This window comes from Melanerpes formicivorus, unplaced genomic scaffold, assembly GCF_026170545.1.
Source record: "Melanerpes formicivorus ecotype bairdi unplaced genomic scaffold, bMelFor1.0.p_v2 SCAF_30, whole genome shotgun sequence".
Taxonomy (NCBI): domain Eukaryota; kingdom Metazoa; phylum Chordata; class Aves; order Piciformes; family Picidae; genus Melanerpes; species Melanerpes formicivorus.
In genome coordinates, this window is record NW_027142382.1 from 6,646,685 (window position 1) to 6,653,212 (window position 6,528).

Here is a 6,528-nt window from a genome sequence, read left to right on the forward strand (position 1 = left end):
GTCCTGCTCTTAGGAAGGAATAGCCCCATGCACCAGTACATGTCAGGGACTGATGGAAAGCAGTTCTGTGGAGAAGGACCTGGACTCCTGTTGGACAAGAAGTTAAATATGAACCAGCAATGTGCACTTGTGGCCAAGAAGGCAAATAGTATCCTGGGGTGAATTAAGAAGAATGTGACCAGCAGGTTGAAGGAGGTTTTCCTCCTCCTCTATTCTGCACTAGTGAGACCACATCTGGAGTACTGTGTCCAGTTCTGGGATCCCCAGTTCATGAGAAACAGGAAACTACTGTAGAGAGTCCAATGGAGGGCTACAAAGATTGATAAGAGGACTGGAGCATCTTTCTTACTAACAGAGGAGGATACACCTGGGGTACCTCAGTCTGGGAAAGAGAAGACTGAGAGGAGATCTTCTCCGTGCTTATCCATATCTAAAGGGTGCCTGTCAAGAGGATAGGGCCAGATTCTCTGTGTCAATGCCCAGTGACAGCATAAGGAGCAATGGGCACAAACTAGAACACAGTAGGTGCCACCTAAAAATAAGGAAAACTTCTCTACTTTGAGGGTGACAGCATTGGAAATGCTGCCCAGAGAAGTTGTAGATTCTACTTCTCTGGAGACTTTCAAAACCTGCCTCAACACGTTCCTGTGAAGCCTGATTCTACGTGAACCTGCTGGACTGGAGGATCTCCAGAGATCCCTTCCAACCCCTACCATTCTGTCATTCTGTGACATCTGGGAGAAATGAAGATGAGTAAAGAAGCAGAAGGTAATTCAGACAGCAAGAGCACTCCTTTTCTGGGGATCACTCACTCACAGCACAAAAGATCCACAAAGGACAGTGTATGCTAATTAGGAGAGGCTCAAGAGACATCTTTGGCAATTAAAGACTGTTCTCAACACTCCCACATGAAGAGCAAGCAGGTGAAAAGTACTGCCAAGTTATTCCTTTGCTTTTCCTAAACCAGCAGGAAATCAGCAATCTCATTATGCACAAATAAAGAACCCTGTGTTCCAGCACTCCTTTCTAACAAAGTAATTCAGTAGTTCATAGTTCTTTCATTTTCTGGGTTTAAATAAATGGGTAGCCATTGCTGCCATGCACACTGAGCATGTCTTGCTCAAAACTGGCATTTTACAGTGCTATGAGGGTCCTCTTTTGCATAGGACAGTCTTGAAATGTGGTTGTTGAAAGTGATCATTTTGGGCCTGGGTGCCTAGTATGACAACAAAATGTGAGACAGAGCATAGAGAGCAAACAGACAGACTTGTTTTCTCCTAGCCTGTTCACTTCTATCAAGTTTATTTTTTGGCAGTTCTTTCCCATAGCACCAGGCCAAACTCACTGTCCCAAAGGCTCTTCTCAGAATCCTGCAAGATTTTATTTGGAATCCATCATTTCCCTCGCTTCATCACTAGTCTGTTCTCAGCAGCTGGCTTTGCTGGTTTACTCCAGATGTCTCCATATGTCAGGGATACTATTTGCTTTTGTACAAGTTGTCCTCCCATCATCCTTTATTTTTAAGGTGTAGTATCTGTCTTCCACTTGCTACTTCTCTGTTGACAGAGAAAGTGTGTTGGAAAACTGCTGTAAAATAATTTATGGCTCATATCCCCTTTTGCCCTTTACCTATACAAAAGTTGCACAATCAGACAGAGATACTGTGATTTCCTTCTTGACTTTTTTTGTCTCAGTTGCAACTCCTATTTTACAACCTTGATGTCATGTGCTGAAACCTCCACAATGCAAAAGCCAGAGATTTGTGGAGACCATTCCATAAGGATTTGGTGTATTTCATTTTGAGTATGATTTTGCTTCCATCACTCTAACTTTTATCAGGATTATTTTAGAGGTTTCTATCTAAAAAATATTTGATGAAAACATATATTCCATAGTTCTGCAAACTCTGACATTTTTATTGTACCTGAATTTATCACTAATTATTCCTTATAGGGAATGAACACTGTCTAACTAATGCTAGTAAGGCCACAAGTGTTAATAGCACGATAGTACTTATTGTTTCTGACTGAAGATAAAGAGCAATTAGGCTCAAGGTCTTGTTGGTTATCCAGTCCTGTGAAAATAAATACAGATCTTATTTTTTCTGTGTGTACATAATATTATGTCAAGTTTTTTCTAGTTAAAGTTATTCACCAGATGCATGCAGTCAGTGAGCTGGATGGCTTTGCTCATCTAGACAACGTACCAATTTTGAACATGGCAAATGAAATAGTCCTTACTCTAGGTACTCCTTTTAAATGTGCTTCCTTTAACTGTTTCTCCACTGTCGACTGAAAACTTGCTATGCCTTTATCACATATTTGTCTCTTAAGTCTGGACGTAATCTTATTGCTTTCTGTTTTGTCTTGGCGTGTTTGTGCACAATGGGGAGAGGTTGAGTGCAGGCGACCAGCTGGTGTTCACACCTCTCTTTTGGTTTCATCACCATGTCCTCGTGCCTACCACTAATGACACAGGCATCTGCATTTCAAACAAGTGACATCTTTTAGCCACCCTAAAAACATTCCAGCATTCAGTTATCTTCTGCTACCAATTTTATGCACATTTGTTTCACAGCTGTCCTACTCTAAAACCAGTCCAAGCTGTCCACATCACATACAGCCACGTCGCCCATTTTTCAGAGAGAATGCTGGTTTCCGCCCCCCCGCCCAGTTCACAATGTTTCAAAGTCCATTTGCCACACAGCCACAAGAGTTAGTTTCTTCTTCTGACAGCCTTAAACACCTTAATTGATTTGCACCAAGTGGTGCAGACACATTACAAAGGACACATTAACTGGCAACAATTAGGCTTTTCCACAAATAGTCTACTTCAGGAGCTCAGATGTCTTCCTCTTATGCTGAGACACATCCACATACAAGAAGAATAACCAAATGCATCATTTTTGAGCCACTTGTATGCCTCAGAATGCTGCAGCTTCCTAATAATGCACCTATGTGCAATGAGGCAATCCCAGGCACAAATAAAGGCTGGGCAGTGACTGGCTGGAAAGCAGCCCTGAGGAGAGAGACTTGGGGGTGCTGGTGGACAAAAAGCTCAACAGGAGCTCTCAATGTGCACTTGCAGCCCGCAAAGCCAATCAGATCCTGGGCTGCATCAGGAGAAGTGTGGCCAGCAGGTCAAGGGAGGTGATCCTCCCCCTCTACTCAGCCCTGGTGAGACTCCACCTGGAGTACTGCGTCCAGTTCTGGAGCCCCTATTACAAGAGGGATATGGAGGTGCTAGAACGGGTCCAGAGAAGGGCCACGAGGATGATCAGAGGGCTGGAGCACCTCTCCTGTGAGGACAGACTGAAGGAGTTGGGGCTGTTCCGTCTGCAGAAGAGAAGGCTCTGAGGTGACCTCATTGTGGCCTTCCAGTATCTGAAGGGGGTCTACAGGAAGGCTGGGGAAGGACTTCTCAGGATCTCAGGTAGTGCTAGGACTAGGGGGAATGGAATGAAGCTGGAGGTGGGGAGATTCAGGCTGGAGGTGAGGAGGAAGTTCTTCCCCATGAGAGTGGTGAAGCCCTGGAATGGGTTGTCCAGGGAGGTGTTTGAGGCCCCGTCCCTGGAGGTGTTTAAGAGCAGGCTGGATGAGGCTCTGGCCAGCCTGATCTAGGGTGGGGTGTCCCTGCCCATGGCAGGGGGGTTGGAACTAGATAATCCTTGTGGTCCCTTCCAACCCTGACTGATACTATACTATGATAATATGTACTACAACTGGAATGAGTTTTGCACTTTAAAAACCTCAAACATTTTGATTTTCTGAAGGCAAGATTCATCTTCCCTGTCATAAGCATTGTCATTTTAGAGGCCTGATCAGAGACCTTTACGTGTGATTTGCTGTATGACTATCCTGTATTGTAGCTTTTTTAACAAATCAAAGCAACAAGGAGTACACATTTCTGCATTACTAAAGCCAGAGCTTTGGATATGAAGACAACTGCTGAGAAAAATTCACAGTATTCTCTGGTAAAAGGGAAGTTTTGTCATAGCTTTCAGAGTCATGCAGGAGCATCAATAGTAACTTTCAACCACACATTAGTAGCAGTTTTGCTAAATAACTCTGAAGATGGATCTTCTTTGAGGTTAAGGTTGCATCAGGTAACTAGGAGTGTTTTCCTGACTGAAATTTTCTATAGGCATATAGTAGTGGAGATAAGGAGCCACATCTTTGATGAAAATTTTTCACATTGGCTTTTCAAACATTCTCTCCTTTTATCATTCATCTTGCCTCTGATGTGTTAATTGTAGGGGAAAGATCACATAACAGGTCTGCATTTTGACCTGAAGCCAAATGCCCTGGTTTATTGCTTTTAAGTGACACATTAACAAATCTATATCTAAAAATATAAAATTATACTGCTATTCAGTGTAAATAGAAAGAATGACGTCAGCTGCAATGATCCACCACTGCAGCTGCTTCTCCTTTTTTGGGCTGCATGGAAAAAAATAGGGAAGAATCCTGGAATCACAGAATCACCAAGGTTGGAAGAGACCTCAAAGATCATCAAGTCCTATGTCCTGGGCTGCATCGAAAGAATTGTCACCAGCAGAAACAGGGAGATGATTCTGCCACTCTACTCTGCTCTCATGAGATCTCACCTGGAGTGCTGCGCCCAGCTCTGGAATCCTCAATGCTGGAAGGACACGGATCTGCTGGACTGGGTCCAGGGGAGGGCCATGAAGGTGATGAGAGAGCTGGAGCACCGCTCCTATGAAGATAGTCTGAGAGAGGTGGGGTTGTTCAGACTGGAGAAGAGAAGGCTCCAGGGATACCTTACAGTGGCATTTCAGTATCTGAAGGGGACTTTCAGAAAGGCTGAGAAGGGACCTGTTCACAAGGGCATCTAGCAATAGGACAAGGGGCAATGGTTTTAAACTAGAGCAAGGTGGATTTAGGTTGGCCATCAGGAGGATGTTCTTCACAATGAGGGTAGTGAAATACTGGACAGGTTCCCTGGACATGTAGGTGAGGTCCCATCCCTGGAGACACTCAAAGTCAAACTTCATGGGGCCCTGAGCAACCTGATCTAGTTAAATATGTTCCTGCTTACTGCAAGACAACCTTGGATGAGAAGACCTTTGAGGGTCCCTTCCAACCCAATGCATTCGATGATTCTATAAGAACTCCCCAAGGCACATGATTTGGCAGCAAGAGTCTGTTTTGATTAACCACAAGGATGTTCAGTGTTTGCACGATAAGAATGGAATCACTAGTAGGAGAATATGCTTTGTATTTCAAGTCCTCTGGGGAATCCTGCAGGTAGGGGCAACTCAGAACCTGCCTAAGGCTGGGTCTTAATGAAACACCATTTGGAAAAGAAATAAAAGAAGAAGTTATCTTATAAATTAAAAAATCACCAGGGATTTCCAAGAGTGCAGAGCCAAAAGCCTGCTGCAGGCAGAGGTCTACACCTGACCTTTCCAAGCCCCAGAGTCTCCTGGCTATGGAGACATGTACAGCTTCTTACTTATTTTGAAATTCCTGTCCACCCAAACCAGTACACATGTATAGTTATACACAGTTCTTGCTCATCATGTATGAAAAGAAAACGACAGAATCTGTGGCAAGGAATGTCAGAGGAGTGCGTTCAAGCTATGTATTGGAGGAAGAACAAATTTATGCCCAGAACTGTGAAAATTCATCTGTACAGTTATGCCACAAGCATTTGAAGCCAGAAAGCTTTTAGCTACAAAGAACTGATTCCATGTGCATCCCTCTTCACTGTCTGTTATTAAAACAGCACCCAAAATATCAAAAGAGTGGTTCCCAAACTAGGATATTCTATCAGGAAATATTTCAGTGAGAGAAGTGAATTGGCTGCTACCAATACGTTCTGGCTCGACTTTAATTCCGTTTGCCACCCTTTAAATGTCATGTAAATTCAAGTCTATCCTCCCAAACTGATCACTAATTTTCAGTGTTCTCAGTGACACACAGAGAGGCTGGAGTAACTGTTTTAGACTCAAAACTGTTGGCTGGCAGCAGAAATGGCATCGAGACCTGCAAGTCTTGCACAACCCTGGAGTTTCTCACTCATCATGGACAAATCAGTTGGTAATCCCAGGGTGACTCACAAGGGAGATTAAATAAAACACTAATGTGGCAAACTTCTTGTTTAATGACTGTTGCTGTGGCATTTGTTTGCATCATGGCAGGGACAGCTTTGTGGTGTGTGACACAAACTTTCAGGTTGGTGAAGGAGCCCCAGCTGAGCTGGGATGCCTGGCAGCGAGCAAGCCATACAAAGCCACCAACTTGGAGGCAGAAGAGAACAGCCGGTGAATGCAAACTGCAGCTTTTATGTAGCTGGGTCCTGTTCCAGCACCTCTTATCAACACGGCTGTCAGAACTTTTACCCTTCACGTCTCCAGGTGCAGTCACACGCAGTGGCACATCACGTTTAGGGTTATTTACTAATTACACAATTGCAAACCCACTATCTTTTGAAGCCTATTTTGAAACACAGCTTATCAGCAGAACCCCGGGTCCCTGGCAGGCTCCCCAAAGAGCCCTGCCCACA